This window comes from Oncorhynchus tshawytscha, linkage group LG02, assembly GCF_018296145.1.
Source record: "Oncorhynchus tshawytscha isolate Ot180627B linkage group LG02, Otsh_v2.0, whole genome shotgun sequence".
Lineage (NCBI taxonomy): Eukaryota > Metazoa > Chordata > Actinopteri > Salmoniformes > Salmonidae > Oncorhynchus > Oncorhynchus tshawytscha.
In genome coordinates, this window is record NC_056430.1 from 34,742,949 (window position 1) to 34,761,536 (window position 18,588).

An 18,588-nucleotide genomic window follows, 5' to 3' on the forward strand; every position below is an offset into this window, starting at 1 on the left:
AAACTCCACTATGGCCAAGACCAAAAAGCTGTCAAAGGACACCAGAAACAAAATTGTAGACCTGCACCAGGCTGGGAAGACTGAATCTGCAATAGGTAAGCAGCTTGGTTTGAAGAAATCAACTGTGGGAGCAATTATTAGGAAATGGAAGATACACAAGACCACTGATAATCTCCCTCGATCTGGGGCTCCACGCAAGATCTCACCCCGTGGGGTCAAAATGATCACAAGAACGGTGAGCAAAAATCCCAGAACCACACGGGGGGACCTAGTGAATGACCTGCAGAGAGCTGGGACCAAAGTAACAAAGCCTACCATCAGTAACACACTACGCCGCCAGGGACTCAAATCCTGCAGTGCCAGACGTGTCCCCCTGCTTAAGCCAGTACATGTCCAGGCCCGTCTGAAGTTTGCTAGAGAGCATTTGTATGATCCAGAAGAAGATTGGGAGAATGTCATATGGTCAGATGAAACCAAAATATAACTTTTTGGTAAAAACTCAACTCGTCGTGTTTGGATGACAAAGAATGCTGAGTTGCATCCAAAGAACACCATACCTACTGTGAAGCATGGGGTTGGAAACATCATGCTTTGGGGCTGTTTTTCTGCAAAGGGACCAGGATGACTGATGCGTGTAAAGGAAAGAATGAATGGGGCCATGTATCTTGAGATTTTGAGTGAAAACCTCCTTCCATCAGCAAGGGCATTGAAGATGAAACGTGGCTGGGTCTTTCAGCATGACAATGATCCCAAACACACCGGCTGAGGAAACAAAGGACTGGCTTCGTAAGAAGCATTTCAAGGTCCTGGAGTGGCCTAGCCAGTCTCCAGATCTCAACCCCATAGAAAATCTTTGGAGGGAGTTGAAAGTCCGTGTTGCCCAGCAACAGCCCCAAAACATCACTGCTCTAGAGGAGATCTGCATGGAGGAATGGGCCAAAATACCAGCAACAGTGTGTGAAAACCTTGTGAAGACTTACAGAAAACGTTTGACCTCTGTCATTGCCAACAAAGGGTATATAACAAAGTATTGAGAAACTTTTGTTATTTACAAATACTTATTTTCCACCATAATTTGCAAATAAATTCATTAAAAATCCTACAATGTGATTTTCTGGAAAGAAAATTCTCATTTTGTCTGTCATAGTTGAAGTGTACCTATGATGAAAATTACAGGCCTCTCTCATCGTTTTAAGTGGGAGAACTTGCACAATTGGTGGCTGACTAAATACTTTTTTGCCCCACTGTATGGCTTCCATACAATTAAGCCACCACATTGAGCCTTTGCTTGTCCTTCTCTGGGATCTTACTTACAAGCCCTTAACCAACAATGCTTTAAAAAGTTTTAGGAAGAAAAAAGTGTTCTGGAAAAAATTGAAAATAAAAGTAATAGTTAAACAGCAGCAGCAAAATAACAATAGTGAGGCTATATACAGGGGGTACTGGCACAAAGTCAATGTGAGGTGGCACCAGTTAGTCAAGGTAATTGAGGTAATATGTACATATAGGTAGAGTTAAAGTGACTATGCATAGATAATAAACAGAGAGTAGCAGCTGCATAAAAGAGGGTTCAGGGTATTCCTTTGATTAGCTGTTCAAGAAACTTTTTGCTTGGGTGTAGAAGCTATTAAGAAGCCTTTTGGACCTAGACTTGGCCTCCGGTACCACTTGCCATGCAGTAGCAGAGAGAACAGTCTATGACTAGGGTGGCTGGAGTCTCTGACAATATTTAGTGCCTTCCTCTGACTCCGCCTGGTATAGAGGTCCTGGAAGGCAGGAAGCTTGGCCCCAGTGATGTACCGGGCCGTCAGAGGCAGAGAAGATGCCATACCAGGCAGTGATGCAACCAGTCAGGATACTCTTGATGGTGCAGCTGTAGAATATTTTGAGGATCTGAGGACCCATGCCAAATCTTTTCAGTCTCCTGAGGGGGAATATGCTTTGTTGTGCCCTCTTCACGACTGTCTTAGTGTGTTTGGACCATGATAGTTTGATGGTGATGTGGACACCAAGGAACTTGAAGCTCTTAACCTGCTCCACTACAGCCCCGTCGATGAGAATGGGAGTGTGCTCGGTCCTCCTTTTCCTTTAGTCCACAATCATCTCCTTTGTCTTGATCACATTGAGGGAGAGGTTGTTGTCCTGGCACCACACGGCCAGGTCTCTGACCTCCTCCCTCTAGGCTGTCTCATCGTTGTTGGTGATCAGACTTATCACTGTTGTGTCATTGGTAAACTTGATGATGGTGTTGGAGTCATGCCTGGTCATGCAGTCATGAGTGAACAGGGAGTACAGGAGGGGACTGAGCACACACCCCTGAGGGGCCCCCGTGTTGAGGATCAGCATGGAGGATGTGCTGTTACCTACCCTTACCACCTGGGGGTGGCCCGTCGGGAAGTCCAGAATACAGTCGCAGAGGGAGATGTTTAGTCCCAGGGTCATTAGCTTAGTGATGAGCTTTGAGGGCATTATGGTGTTGAATGCTTAGCTGTAGTCAATGAATAGCGTTCTCACATAGGTGTTCCTTTTGTCCAGGTGGGAACAGGCAGTGTTGAGTGCAATAGAGATTGCATCATCTGTGGATCTTTTGGGGCAGTATGCAAATTGGAGTGAGTCTAAGGTTTCTGGGATAATGGTGTTGTTGTGAGCCATGACCAGCCTATCGAAGCACTTCATGGCTACAGATGTAGGCAGGTTACCTTAGTGTTCTTGGCCACAGGGACTATGGTGGTCTCCTGGAAAAATGTATGTATTACATACTCAGTCAGGGACAGGTTGACAATGGCAGTGAAGACAATTGCCAGTTGGTCAGCACATGCTCGGAGTACACGTCCTGGTAATCGGTCTGGCCCTGCGGCCTTGTGAATGATGACCCGTTTAAAGGTCTTATTCACATCGTCTACGGAGAGCGTGATCACACAGTCATCCTTAACAGTTGATGCTCTCATGCATGGTTCAGTGTTACTTGCCTCGAAGCGAGCATAGAAGTAATTTAGCTCATCTGGTAGACTCGTGTCACTTGGCACCTCACGGCTGTGCTTCCCTTTGTAGTCTGTAATAGTTTGCAAGCCCTGACACATCCGACGAGCGTCGGAGCCGGTGTAGTACGATTCAAGTTTAGTGCTGTATTGACGCTTTGCCTGTCTGAGGGTTCGTCGGAGGGCATAGCGGGATTTCTTGTAAGCTTCCGGGTTAGAGTGCCACTCCTTGAAAGTGGCAGCTCTACCCTTTAGCTCAGTGTGGATGTTGCCTGTAGTCCATGGCTGGGGTATGTGCGTACGGTCACTGTGGGGATGACGTCATCGATGCACTTATTGATGAAGCCAGTGACTGTTGTGGTGTACTCCTCAATGCCATCAGAAGAATCCAGGAACATATTCGAGTCTGTGCTAGCAAAACTGTCCTGTAGCTTAGCATCTGCTTCATCTGACCACTTTCTTATTGACCATGTCACTGGTGCTTCCTGCTTTAGTTTTTGCTTGTAAGCAGGAATCAGGAGGATAGAATTATGGTCAGATATGCCAAGTGGAGGGCGAGGGAGAGCTTTGTACGCATCTCTATGTTTGGAGCAAAGGTGGTCTAGAGTTATTTTCCCTCTGGTTGCAAATTTAACATGCTGGTAGAAATGAGGTAAAACGGATTTAAGTTTCCCTGTATTAAAGTCCCCATTCACTAGGAGCTACGTCTCTGGATGAGTGTTTTCCTGTTTGTTTATGGCCGTATACAGCTCATTGAGTGCGGTCTTAGTGCCAGTGTCGGTTTGTGGTGGTATATAGACAGCTACGAAAAGTACAGATGAAAACTCTCTTGGTAAATAGTGTGTTCTACAGCTTGTCATGAGATACTCTACCTCAGGCGAACAAAACCTAGAGACTTCCTTAGATTTCATGCACCAGCTGTTGTTTACAAATATACATAGACCGTCACCCTTGTCTTACCAGAGGACGCTGTTCTATCCTGCCGAAAAACCTTAAAACCCACCAGCTGTATTCATGTCGTCGTTCAGCCACGACTCGGTGAAACATAAGATGTTACAGTTTTTAATGTTCCGTTGGCAGGATATACATGATCGTAGTTCCATCTATTTTATTATTGATTGATTGTAAGTTGGCTAACAGGACCTATGGTAAAGGTAGATTACCCTCTCGGCGTCGTATCCTTACAAGGCACTCGGACCTTTGTCCCCGATATCTCCTTCTCCTGTGAATGATGGTGATGAGGGCCTTGTCGGGCGTCTGAAGTAAATCCTTCCCGTCTGACTCGTTGAAGAAAAAAAAGTTTTCCTCCAGTATGGGGTGAGTAATTGCTGTCCTGATATCTAGAAGCTCTTTTCGTCATAAGACACAGTGGCAGAAAAATTATGTACCAAATAAGTTACAAATAAGTTACAAATAACTTGAAAAAACATACACAATAGCACAATTGGTTACGGGATCGTAAAATTGCAGTCATCTCCTTTGGCACCAATCTTCCACTGTTTTTCTTTTCATGAGACATAGGATGTAGTGACACACTCTTGCTCTGAAACAAATTATTTCTTGAAAATGTACATTTCCTCAGCCTGCACCTCGCCAATTAGGATGTATGCGTACCTCATACATGAAAATTAATTTTCATGATACCTGCCCACAGCAGTTTCCCTTATGTCCCTTTGTAGATAACTGCAGTCCTATGCTCACAAAACGTCCTCTTTTCTACTCTCTTTGTCTAAAATCCTCCATCTCTCTGCTGAATATGTTGATTAATTCATCACGCTAAGCAGAGGATTTCTTTTGAGCAGATGAAGAATGGATGAAGGGGCAGGAAATGAAGGTAGGTGTGGGTCATATACTGAGCCTCCATGTCCTCAGGCCTGGCCCCAGAAAAGCTATTGACATTTACTGATGACATTTACACACATGGATTCATTCAGAGGCATCCCTCTGCATGCGCAATGCCCTGGATGTGATATGATTGGAGGGTGTGTGTGTGTGTGTTATGGATCTAGCTGGGGAGCGAGGGGATGTGTTGATAAAGCCTGCTGTTCAGGCTTTACCATATACAAAATAAAAATACCTACGTTCCTTTTAAAATAACTTACTTTCAATCCTACCATGTGATGTCACAGAGAAATATGTAGACACTGGTTTGGTGCTGGAGATGATGATTATAGGTAGTTGACAAGGATTTCTTTCCACTGGGCACACTGACCATGTTTGTGCTGACAGTTGCTAGGGTGATGCCAACAGTGCCAGTATGGCATGGTAGTGACTCTTTGATGTGTTGAGCCCTCCATCTGTTGTAGAGGTGCATTGCTGGGCAAAAAGGAGGAAGGCAAGAGAGCAACACGCAACTTAGTCTCTGCCCACTGCACTGATACAGCCCTGTCAGCACATCAGATAGTCCCAAAATAGCCACATATACACACTTGTCACGTGTAGATAATTATTGAAAAGCTTGAGTGGGTTTGGCTGTTGACATGACATTATGCATTACTTTCAGCACCATGCTAGACCACGATAAAACCTGAACTCAGAACTACATTATGAGGTCTGTTGAAGGCTAATGGTAGCCTTTCACCTTGGTGTTCCATGACTAAGGGAGCTACTACACCAAGTGGAAGCAGATCAGCAAAAAGGGTGTAGCCATCAAACCAAGTGATAATCTCACACCACATTTTGCATCTGTTACATAACCATTGGCAGTGTATGTGTCCACCAGCCTGTCTATAGCTGATGTCAGGGCGGTGGAAGCAGCATCCTCTCCTACTCAGGACGGTGGAAGTGCCATGCTCCGCTCTCCTTCGCCTGCGTGAGGCCCATAACGCTGCTCGTCAGAGTCCATCAGCTACTGAGCAGTTGACCTGGGCACTGTGCCAGGTCAGTAAACCCTCTGCCCCAGTCTCTGTCCATGGACTCGCTACCATTTAACATCCTTTAGCTGAGGAGTCAATGTGTGAGTGATGCACTGGGCTGTGTGTTAGCGGGGTTAGCGCTGTCAGTAGCTTATGCATAGGGGCCATGGCTAGGTTAGTGAATCATGGAGGGAAAATTAGAGGGCTGGTGTGAAGCTGGAGTGTGGGACAAGAGTAGTGCCTGGGTATGATTAATTGAGCAGGGTGGGGAGGAGACGAGAGGGCCTCGTCATATCTCTAAAAGGCAAGTAAAATCCATTTAGAGTTTTATCACAAGAGCCAGTGAGAGGCTTCCTGGCATTAGAAAGACTGACAATGCAACAGAAGGGTTAAGTGGGTGAGCTGGCACAGTGGATTTCATGCATTCTGCCATACTTCAGTACATGTGTTTTCTCCCACTGGCCATATGCCCAGCCCGCCTGCCTGTCTGTCTCCCAGGGCCCTTGCCTCACTCTAGACTGTAGGCTCTATCGTCTCCTAGAGACCAGGCTACATGTTGGCTGTCAGGAAAACAGGTTAAGTGCAGAGCTGCTCCCATTGCTCCCTGGAGCTCTCCCACGCCATGGTCCAACAGCCCAACTCCTCTCCAGCTTAGCTCTCCTAATCTCTCAACCACTAACTAAAAAAAATAAAAAATAATGAATCAAAATTACATTTTGGTTAGCAGATGTTAATGCGAGTGTAGCAAAATGCTTGTGCTTCTCGTTCCAGCAGTGCAGTAATATCTAATAACTCCCAACAACTACCTACTTAACACAAATCTAACAAGTAATCTAACAATTCCCCACCAACTACCTAATACACACACATCTAAAGGGGTGAATGAAAATATGTACATATAAATATATGGATGGCCGAGCGGCATAGGCAAGGTGCAGTAGATTATATAAAATACAGTATTTACATGTGATATGGGTAAAGTAAGATATGTAAACATTATTAAAGTGCCATTATTTAAAGTGTTATTGTTTAAAGTGACTAGGGATCCATTTATTAAAGTTTCCAGTGTAGGCAGCAGCCTCTCTGAGTTAGTGGTGGCTATTTAACAGTCTGATGGCCTTGAGATAGAAGCTTGTTTTTCAATCTCTCAGTCCCAGCTTTGATGCACCTAAGAACGCGAAGCGAGGCGACATCTCTGTCGGCGCCATCATAGTCATCTCTGGCAGGAAGAAAGCTGTCTCACAGACACACTCACATAAAACAACATGTCAGACAACACAGTCAAACTCCTTACATTTGAGTATATTTCAGATTTGTTATTATTCAGTGATTTTACAAAGACAGATGGATTATTTACTGTCGGTTATGTGTTGGTGTTTATCACTGTTTCTGTTTGTGACTGTTTCGCTGTGTGTGTCTGTGCCTTTGCAGCAGTAAAAACAGCTGCAGCGTACATATGTGGGTGTGTGTATCTACAGTATAAGGACTGCAAGGACTGTGTAGGCAGAGCTCCCAGAATCAAAGGCTTGATAGTGAAAGGAGAGAAATTAGGACATAAAGGAGAAACGGGCACATTTTATTAACGGGATTGCAGCGGGCTGCCTGATCTTTGTTAATGCACCTTTTCTGCAGGTCACAATCATCAGGATGTTATTTCCAGGGCTGACTCATACAAAATTCTCTCTCAATTGTCCCTCCGAGCCAAAACAGGAGGGGAAACGTACAGCTCCAGTCCATTTAGTAATACACTTAGCTGAGCCAGGACTTAAACAACCCAGATCTCTTCAGGTTTCTACACAAACTTTTTCAAAAACTTTTTCAGTTGGTGGCACCAGCTCATGATTTGGTCGCACTATTTTTGTTTAGGCAAATACATTTAAATTCAGTTTTTCACAATTCCTGACATTTAAACCTAGTAAAAAGTCCATGTCTTAGGTCAGTTAGGATCACCACTTTATTTTAAGAATGTGAAATGTCAGAATAATAGTAGAGAGAATGATTTATTTCAGCTTTTATTTCTTTCATCACATTTCCAGTGGGTCAGAAGTTACATATACTAAATGAGTGTTTGGTAGCATTGCCTTTAAATTGTTTAACTTGGGTCACACGCTTTTTCAGTTCTGCCCACAAATTTTCTATAGGATTGAGGTCAGGGCTTTGTGATGGGCCACTCCAATACCTTGACTTTGTTGTCCTTAAGCCATTTTGCCACAACTTTGGAAGTATGCTTGGGGTCATTGTCCATTTGGAAGACCCATTTGGGACCAAGCTTTAACTTCCTGACTGATGTCTTTTAGATGTTGCTTCAATATATCCACATCATTTTCTTGCCTCATGATGCCATCTATTTTGTGAAGTGCACCAGTCCCTCCTGCAGCAAATCACCCCCACAACATGATGCTGCCACCCCCATTCTTCACCTTTGGAATGGTGTTCTTCGGCTTGCAAGCCTCCCCCTTTTTCCTCCAAACATAACAATGGTCATTATGGCCAAACAGTTCTATTTTTGTTTCATGAGACCAGAGGACATTTCTCCAAAAAGTACGATCTTTGTCCCCATATGCAGTTGCAAACCGTAGTCTGGCTTTTTTATGGCGGTTTTGGAGCAGTGGCTTCTTCCTTGCTGAGCGGTCTGTCAGGTTATGTCGATATAGGACTCGTTTTACTGTGGATATAGATACTTTTGTACCTGTTTCCTCCAGCATCTTCACAAGGTCCTTCGCTGTTGTTCTGGGATTGATTTGCACTTTTCGCACCAAAGTACGTTGATCTCTAGGAGACCGAGCGCATCTCCTTCCTGAGTGGTATGACGGCTGCGTGGTCCCATGGTGTTTATACTTGCGTACTATTGTTTGTACAGATGAACGTGGTACCTTCAGGTGTTTGGAAATTGCTCCCAAGGATGAACCAGACTTGTGGAGGTCTACCATTTTTTTCTGAGGTCTTGTCTGATTTCTTTTGATTTTCCCATGATGTCAAGCAAAGAGGCACCGAGTTTGAAGGTAAGCCTTGAAATACATCCACAGGTACATCTCCAATTGACTCCAATTATGTCAATTAGCCTTTCAGAAGCTTTAAAGCCATGACATAATTTCCTGGAATCGTCCAAGGCACAGTCAACTTAGTGTATGTAATCTTCTGACCCACTGGAATTGTGATACAGTGAATTCTAAGTGAAATAATCTGTCTGTAAACAATTGTTGGAAAAATTACTTGTGTCAGGCACAAAGTAGATTTCCAAACCGACTTGCCAAAACTATAGTTTGTTAACAAGAAATGTGTGGAGTGGTTGAAAAACTAGTTTTATTGACTCCAACCTAAGTGTATGTAAACTTCTGACTTCAACTGGATAATTGACCTGGCCTGTGTCTCATAATGTGCCTGCATTCCATGCAGAACCAGGCTAATAAGGACTAGCCATCTTTTAAATGAGCATTTCCTGTGTTTTACATTGATTTGGATAGATTGACTGTAACAGCAAAGAAAGGAGTGACGTGCTATTTTCTGCTAAATCCTCTAGAGCAGTGGTTCCCAAACATTTTATAGTCCCGTACCCATTCAAACATTCAACCTCCAGCTGCATACCCCCTCTAGCACCAGGGTCTGCACACTCCCATCATTGTAAGCCTGCCACACACACACTATATGATACATTTATCAAACATAAGAATGTGTGTGAGTTTTTGTCACAACCCGGCTCGTGGGAAGTGCCAAAGAGCTCTTATAGGACCAGGGCACAAACAATAATATAATCATAATCAATAATTTTTTTCTCACCACAGGTTAATGATTTAGGTGCAATCTTACTGGCAGCAATATCCTTGCCTGTGAAGCACTCAGTCATTCTCAAAACTTTTGGCCACGACTGTATAGTGCGTATGTTATCGTGTATGTGTGTATGTGTGTGTGTGTGTGTGTGTGTGTGTGTGTGTGTGTGTGTATGCATGTGTCTGTGCCAATGTTTGTGTTGCTTCACAGGCCCCGCTGTTCCATAAGGTGTTTTTTAAATCTGTTTTTTAAATCTAATTTTACTGCTTGCATCAGATACTTTAGGTGGAATAGAGCTCCATGTAGTCATGGCTCTGTGTAGTACTGTGTGCCTCATCTGTTCTGGACTTGGGGACTGTGAAGAGACCTCTTGTGGCATTTCTTGTGGGTTATGCACGGGAGAAGTTTAGACAGACATCTCGGTGCATTCAACATGTCAATACCTCTCATAAATAAAAGTAGTGATGAAGTCAATCTATCCTCCACTTTCAGCCAATAGCCATTGACATGCATATTATTAATGTTAGCTCTCTGTGTACATCCAAGGTCCAGCCGTGCTGCCCTATTCTGAGCCAATTGCAAAGTATTTTTTTGTGGCACCCGACCACACGACTGAACAGTAGTCAAGGTGCAGCAAACCTTGTTGATAGTTTATTATAGACAGACTTCTCCCCATCTTAGGTAGTACTGCATCAATATGTTTTGACCATGACAGTTTACACTAGTGTTACTCCAAGCAGTTTGGTCATCTCAACTTGCTCAATTTCCACGTCATTTCTTTCAACATTTAGTTGCGGTTTAGGGTTTAGTGAGTTTTGTTCAAAATAAAATGCTTTTAGTTTTAGAAATATTTAGAGCTAACATTCCTTGCCACCCACTCTGAAACTTTTGACATTGTCCGTAAGCTTGAGTTAATTTGCACACAAAAAAATCATGCAATGAAGGAAAGACCTGTGTTGTCCTTGTTAATGCAGACCGAGAACTTCTTAATCATAGCCTCAATTTTGTCCCGCCCATAGAATATAGTTGTGGAGAGTCCCTGTAATCCTAGATTCAGATCATTCAGGCGAGAAATAACATCACCCGGATAGGCCAGTATTGTGAGAAACTCGTCATCATGCAAGCGGTCAGACAAGTGACAATTATGGTCAGTAAAGAAAACTTTAAGCTCGTCTCTCAATTTTAAAAAACGCGTCAATACTTTGCCCCTTGATAACCAGCGCTCTTCTGTATGTTGTAAAAGTGTTACATGGTCGCAGCCCATATCATTACATAGTCCAGAAAATACACGAAAGTTCAGGGGCCTTGCTTTAACAAAGTTAAGCATTTTCACTGTAGTGTCTAAAACATCTTTCAAGCTGTCAGGCATTTCTTTGGCAGCAAGAGCCTCTCAGCGGATGCTGCAGTGTGCCCAAGTGGCGTCGGCAACAACTGCTTGCACGCATGTTAACACTCCACTATGTGTCCCTGTCGTGGCTTTTGCACCATCAGTACAGATGCCAACAGATCTTGACCACCAAAGTCCATTTGATGTCATTAAAAATACATTACATTAAAAATATCTTCTCCTGTTGTCCTGGTTTCCAGTGGTTTGCAGATAAGGATGTCTTCCTTAATTGACCCCCCATAAACGTAACGGACATATACCAGGAGCTGTGCCAGGCCCGCCACATCTGTTGACTCATCCAGCTGTAAGGCATATAATTCACTGGCTTGTATGCAAAGCAGTAATTGTTTCAAAGCGTCTCCTGCCATGTCACTGATGCGTTGTGAAACAGTGTTGTTTGTTGAAACCATTGTTTGTATAGTTTTTTTGGCCTTTTCCCCCAGCATTGTCCCAGCCATATCCGCGGCAGCAGGAAGAGTCTTTCACAATAGTATAGGACGCGGACCATTTATCAATTTTCGAGCAAACAGAATGAGCAGCAGCTACGTTTGGTTACATACGGACCGTTAGTGGAATTCCCGTGAGAGTAACGGTTAATGTGATTGGATGTTAATTATTTGACTAGGCTTCCTGTATTTGACATTGTGTTGTTATTTCGCTGAACTAGATGGTTTAATTTTATTTTTGGCAGTGTAATGAGGCTACTCAAGTGAGAAAAAAACCTCACCCAAATGGAACCCCCTGGGGGTACGCGTACCCCAGTTTGGGAATACTTGCTCTAGAGGGAAGAATTAGAAAAATCGATACTTAATACCAAAATGATACCACAGCAACAAACAAAAAAAGAAAGTGGGAGAAGGACTCACCTTTTTTAATTGAAAAACAAAAAAATGGCTTAATCTTGAAACTAGCGATCCGGGATCGTAATCATAGCCTCAAACGAATTAGCATAACGCAGCGGACATAAATACCCCTAGAAACCTTTCCTATTCATGAAAATCGCAAATGAAATGAATGAAATATATTCAAACACAAGCTTAGCCTTTTAACTTCTTGCGTCGAGCAATCCCGTATCCGGGAGCGTAATCATAGCCTCAAGCTCATTACCATAACGCAACGTTAACTATTCATGAAAATCGCAAATGAAATGAAATAAATATATTGGCTCACAAGCTTAGCCTTTTGTTAATAACCTCTTGCTCCTACTTGAGACGCAGATGTCCCAACTAGAGCTCTGGAAATGCAAATGCGCTACGCTAAACGCTAATAGTATTAGTTAAAACGCAAACGTTCATTAAAATACACATGCTTGGTATTGAATTAAAGCTACACTCGTTGTGAATCCAGGCACCAAGTCAGATTTTTAAAATGCTTTTCGGCGAAAGCATGAGAAGCTATTATCTGATAGCATGTAACACCCCAAAAGACCCGTAGGGGATGTAAACAAAATAATTAGCATAGTCGGCGCTACACAAACCGCACAATAAAATATAAAACATTCATTACCTTTGACCATCTTCTTTGTTGGCACTCCTTGATGTCCCATAATCAATACTGGGTCTTTTTTTCGATTAAATCGGTCCATATATAGCCTAGATATCGATCTATGAAGACTGTGTGATAAACGGAAAAAAATTGCGTTTCATAACGTAACGTCATTTTTTAAAAGTTAAAAAGTCGACGATAAACTTTCACAAAACACTTCGAAATACTTTTCTAATGCAACTTTAGGTATTAGTACACGTTAATAAGCGATAAAAATCATCAGGAGGCGATGTAAATTCGATAGGTGGTCGTCTGGAAAAAATGTCCGGAAAAAACTCAACCAATACATCAAGTTGGAGGTCGGAGGGAATCGGTTCCCTTGGGTCGGTTCTACCAAGAATCAAATCCGAAGCAAATGAGAAGACTCTAGACATCCTGTGGAAGCTGTAGGTACTGCAACCTCGGCCTCATTTAATACGGTTCACCTTTAACAATGGGTTGAAGTGGCGCATGGATATTTTTTTCCCACTTTCAGTGATCAGATTTTCCTGCGCTTTTCGATGAAACAGACGTTCTGTTATAGTCACAGCCGTGATTTAACCAGTTTTAGAAACGTGAGAGTGTTTTCTATCCACACATACTAATCATATGCATATACTATATTCCTGGCATGAGTAGCAGGACGCCAAAATGTTGCGCGATTTTTAACAGAATGTTCGAAAAAGTAGGGGGTAGGCTTAAGAGACACTGTCATCTCAGATTTTCAAAATATGCTTTTCAACCATAGCTACACAAGCATTTGTGTAAGAATATTGATAGCTAGCATAGCATTAAGCCTAGCATTCAGCAGGCAACATTTTCACAAAAACAAGAAAAGCATTCAAATAAAATCATTTACCTTTGAAGAACTTCGGATGTATTCAATGAGGAGACTCTCAGTTAGATAGCAAATGTTCAGTTTTTCCAAAAATATTATTTGTGTAGGAGAAATCGCTCTGTTTTGTTCATCACGTTTGGCTAAGAAAAAAACAGAAAATTCAGTCATTACAACGCCAAACTTTTTTCCAAATTAACTCCATAATATCGACAGAAACATGGCAAACGTTGTTTAGAATCAATCCTCAAGGTGTTTTTCACATATCTATTCGATGATAAATCATTCGTGGCAGTTTGGTTTCTCCTCTGAACCAAATGGAAAAATGCACGCAGCTGGAGATTACGCAATAATTTCGACGGAGGACACCAAGCGGGCACCTGGTAAATGTAGTCTCTTATGGTCAATCTTCCAATGATATGCCTACAAATACGTCACAATGCTGCAGACACCTTGGGGAAACGACAGAAAGTGTAGGCTCATTCCTGGCGCATTCACAGCCATATAAGGAGACATTGGAACACAGCGCCTTCAAAATCTGGGACATTTCCTGTTTGGAATTTCATCTTGGTTTCGCCTGTAGCATCAGTTCTGTGGCACTCACAGATAATATCTTTGCAGTTTTGGAAACGTCAGAGTGTTTTCTTTCCAAAGCTGTCAATTATATGCATAGTCGAGCATCTTTTTGTGACAAAATATCTTGTTTAAAACGGGAACGTTTTTATCCAAAAATTAAAAGAGCGCCCCCTATATCGAAGAAGTTAACAACACTGTCATCTCAGATTTTCAAAATATGCGTTACAGCCATGCTAGACAAGCATTTGTGTAAGTTTATCATGGCATAATGCTATGCTAGGCTCTGCTGGCAGCAGGCAACATTTTCACCAAAATAAGAACCAAATTAAATCATTTACCTTTGAAGAACTTCAATGCTTTCACTCAGGAGACTCCCAGTTAGATAGCAAATGTTCCTTTAGGGGGAAAATATTGAGGTTTTTGTGTAATTACCATTTAATTCAGGTGCACACCAGCCAGAGTTATTTTTGGCTAGCAGTTATTTAGTACACTTGTGATGGAATTTTTATGAACAAATGGACATTGGACGGCTACATATTGATAGACATGTAGGCCCTACACCAGAGGGGGGAAAAGTATGGTCCATGGGCCGAGTTCGGCCCGTTGGGGCACTTCAATCCGGCCGCTAGCCATTTTTGCGTTTAAAAAAAAAAATCTAGCAGTTTTGAAGGAATACAACCTCAGTCGTTATTTTTTAAGCAAGCATGCTAACTATCATAACTATCATTTCCTTTTGGGGAAACAGGTAGATTAGTGTGGTTAGAGCATTGGGCCAGTAACAAAAGGTTGCTAGGTCAAATCCCAGAGCTGACAAGGTAAAAATCTGTTGTTCTGCTCCTGAACAAGGCAGTTCACTGTTCCCCGGTAGTCCGTCATTGTAAAATAAAAATAAGAATTTGTTCTTCACTGACTTGCCTAGTTAAATAAAGGTTAAATGTAAAAAAAACTACTGTTTACCAAACAGTCCTCTACTCAAGAATCAGTAACTAAGTCAAGTTACATAGTGGCACATAAAATTGCAAAGCATAGCAACCTTTTGCCGAAGGGGTATTTGTGAAAGACTGTAAAGTGGAGACTGCTAGCATACTTTGTACAGTCAGTAAAAGCCAATTATTGAAAATGTGCTTATCACTCAGAACCATCACCAGGTGTGTGGACGTGATAGGCGAGCAGTTAACCTCCAAGCTGAAAAGAAAACAAAGGACTTTTCTATCGCACTGCATGAGAGTACTGACATCAAAGACATTGCTTAACTTTTACACATTTTTTCAGAAGAATTAATGATAACTTTGAAATAACAGAGGCAATTCTTGCAATGGAATTGATGATTGGACAACCAGGGATGTATACGACAGTATGTCTGCTTGCTTGGAAAAAATTTATATTTTCCGTGGAGTAACTTACTAAGGTCGCAACAAAATGATCACCAAATCTAACCGGTAAGAACATTGGGCTACTAAATATATTACAAGACAAAGTAAAAGAAGAAAGTCCAAACTCTGAGTAATATATATTTCTCCACTGTATCATTCATCAGGAAGCCCTGTGTAAAGCCTGGGGAAAGTCTTGCGCTGTGTGTTGGAGCTGAGAGCGGAGATTGTTGCGTTCCTGGATACGGTTGGTAAAACTGATGACTTCCCTGAGTTACAAAACACAGACTGGCTGGCCGACTTTGCTTTTGGTGTGGACATACAGGGACATCTGAACGATCTAAACGTGAAGCTCCGGGGAAAGGGTGTTTTTGTGCATGAACTCTATTCCAATGTGCAAGGGTTCAAGGCCAAACTTATGTTGTTCTCCAGACAAAAGACGCAACAGGTCTCTCGCTCATTTCCAGACACTGGCAGCACTAAACGTGCCCACACAGCTGCGCCGCACTGTGACTTACAGTAGCACATTGAGTGACTTGCATGGTGAGTTCTCCCACCGCTTCGCATACTTTGGCAAGATTGAGAATGAGCTGGAGGTTGTATCATGCCCCCTGTCTTTCGACAGCGAGAAAGCACCACCAGACACACAACTGGAGCTCATAGACATCCAGTGTAACAGTGCCTTGAAGGAGAAGTACAACACAGCCACAAAATGCCAGTTTTATTGCTCACTGAATGAAACACAGTTTACAAACATGAAAAGCTGGATTGCATACCTATTCTTGTCTTAGCATTTACTGGTAGATATCCTAACTTGGAAAAAAATGTCCTACCGTTTTCCTACCCCTACTGCTGTCGGTCTTAGGTAAGCTGCTCCCCACAACCAGCTGTCGGGCGCTCTCTCTGCCCGACAGATGATCTACAGGGTGCTACAAATGCATGGAGGCTTGTTGTGCAATTAAACTGAACGTCTTTACTTCATATTAACAACTTGTACAAAACTCACTCATCCAATCCTAACACCTCTTTACACGCACAACGTGCCTGATACATTCTTAAAGCAACCATATTCAACTGAGCACACCATATTACTGAAAACAACATTTCCCCCTCCCAATCTAATTCACATAGACTTTAAGCCTCGAGGGAGGAGCTATGACCCGTTGGGGTCTCCCAGTGTTCCGAGGTGCAGCTGGTGGGAGGGGAACTGCAGGCATTTGAGGCCTGACTGGTGGAAGGACCCTGAACTGAGCCTGGTGTTGAGGTGAAGGTGTGAACGGGTCAGGAAATGATCCCCCACAGGCGAATGGACCTTTCTGATGCAATTTGCATGCCAGCGGGATCCATATGCATATATTTAGTAGATTTGGATAGAAAACACTCTGAAGTTTCTAAAACTATTAAAAATAATGTCTGTGAGTGTAACAACTCATTTAGCAGGCAAAACCCTGAGCACAATCCATCTAGGGAAACATTTTTTTGAGGTCATTGTGTTTTCCAAAACTTATTTTGTTACGCATGAACAGGAGCTCGCTCCGTGTAATTTTTCTTCGGTATTGGAAACTGTTTATCCTGTCTTAAATTTGATCGATTATTTACATTTTAGGATACCTGAGGTTGGATTAGGAACATTGTTTGAAATGTTTGGACAAAGTTTACAGGTAACTTATTAGATACTTTGTAGTATATTTCTGAATCAAACGCACCAAATAATTGGACATTTTGTGGATATAAATTTATTGAACAAAACAACCATTCATTGTGTCACTGGGACATATGAGATTGCAAAAAGATGATCTTCAAAGGTAAGGCATTTATTATATGGCTATTTCTGACTTTCGTGTCGCACCTGCCTGGTTGAAAAATTATTTTCATGTGTTTGTATGCGGGGCGCTGTCCTCAGATAATCGCATGGTGTGCTTTCGCTGTAAAGCCTTTTTGAAATCTGACACAGCGGCTGAATTAACAAGAAGTTAAGCTTTATTTTGATGTATTACACTTATATTTTCATGAATTTTGAATAATTATATTTCTGTAGTTTGAATTTGGCACTCTGCAATTTCACTGGATGTTGTCAAATCTATCCCGCTAACGGGATTCACTCTTAAGCGATCCCTAAGAGGATTTAAGCTCCTGCACAGCATTTCGAGTCCATGTCTATGGTGCGTCTTTTTTCAGAAGCCGTCGAAGAGGTGCTGTTGTCTCATCATAGTTTGTAAGAAACCATAAGTGCAATGCCGAGGAATGACACCAGCTATGCTGCGGACTGAGGCTCAGGTAAGGTGAAAATGGCATCCACATGGGACAGGATGGGGGTGATGCCCTGGCTGAAGAGCCTGTATCCAAGGAACTCAACATCTGACACCCCTTAACACAGACTTTTCAGTGTTGACTCTGGCTCTGTTCTCAAAGAAAGACCTACTGCAAGAGAGAATTGTGCTCTGTCTGTGATGCACCGTTTACCACAATGTCATCCAGATAGATTGACACTCCAGGGATGCCTGCCAGGAGAAGAGTGATAATATTCTGGAAAGAGCTGGGTGTGGAGCTGAGACTGAATGGCATGCGTTTGTACCTGAACAGCCCCCTGTATGTTATGAACTCCGTGGGATCTCGACTCTCATGTGGCAGGGGAACCTGGAGGTATCCCTGCCTCAGGTCTAGTTTGCTGAATAACGTGGACCCATAAAAATGGGTTGTGAGCTCCTCAGAGGTTGGTAGCGGGTACTTGTCGGGGATAATCGATTTGTTCACGATCCTGAGGTCCATGCAGAGCCGAAGATTGCCATTTTGCTCGGGCGTAATGGCCATGTTTGAGACCCATGGCGAGGGGTCAATGAGCTCGATGATGTCATCCTCCAGGAAGTTGTCAAGTTCCTTGTCAACGTTCTCCCGAAGGGTCAGCGGAACCCTCCGCAATGGCTGGATTACCTCTTTGTTGACTGTAGGCCGATGGTCAACCTCTGAGGTGACCTAGCCCCTCAAACAGTTGTAAGTACTCCGTAGATACTGGTGTAGGCAAATGATGCACATGTGCACCAGTTGAATCTGACAGCTTGAACCCTAGGGCAGGAAATAAGTCCAGTCAGAGAATGTTAGCGCCATCTGTTGCAACGAAGAACTGGGTGGCCGGTGTGGTTTTGTTGTTCTAAAAGACTGCCAGTGATTGAGATCGGTGAGTGGTTGTAGCTGTAGAGGGATACTGTTGGCCTCTGCAGTGGCACATGTGAGAAGAATGGTTCGTAAGTGGCTTTGTTCAAAAGTGATACGTTTGCTCCAGTGTCACTCACCAGTG

At 42.9% G+C, this 18,588-nt stretch overlaps 1 protein-coding gene across 1 annotated transcript in view; it reads left to right on the plus strand.

Moving 5' to 3' along the window:
• The window catches only part of tex264a (testis expressed 264, ER-phagy receptor a), a 143,331-nt gene that overhangs the window by 29,705 nt on the left and 95,038 nt on the right, over positions 1-18,588 (plus strand). The window lies entirely within an intron of this gene.